The sequence below is a fragment of the Juglans regia genome, unplaced genomic scaffold (genome assembly GCF_001411555.2).
Source record: "Juglans regia cultivar Chandler unplaced genomic scaffold, Walnut 2.0 Scaffold_9024, whole genome shotgun sequence".
NCBI classification, from domain to species: domain Eukaryota; kingdom Viridiplantae; phylum Streptophyta; class Magnoliopsida; order Fagales; family Juglandaceae; genus Juglans; species Juglans regia.
This window is the reverse complement of record NW_023364014.1, coordinates 1-228: the sequence shown is the minus strand read 5'-3', so window position 1 is coordinate 228 and position 228 is coordinate 1. Positions and strand designations below refer to the sequence as shown.

Here is a 228-nt window from a genome sequence, read left to right as displayed (position 1 = left end):
GCAAGGCGGAAAAAATAAAAACGAGGGGTGCAACACGAGGACTTCCCAGGAGGTCACCCATCCTAGTACTACTCTCGCCCAAGCACGCTTAGCTGCGGAGTTCTGATGGGATCCGGTGCATTAGTACTGGGATGATCGCACCCAACAAACTAATTATTTTAAATTCATATAATCCTTCAGCGAAATACTAGCGTCCTTCCGATCCCAATCCAAACGGAGATCTGATCC

The 228-nt window shown here is 47.8% G+C and overlaps 1 non-coding gene across 1 annotated transcript; it reads right to left on the bottom strand.

The window, feature by feature from the left end:
• Positions 1-24: 24 nt before the first annotated feature.
• Positions 25-143, bottom strand: LOC118347512. The gene has a single exon (XR_004800720.1). It is a non-coding gene; the product is annotated as a 5S ribosomal RNA (ribosomal RNA).
• Positions 144-228: the final 85 nt, after the last annotated feature.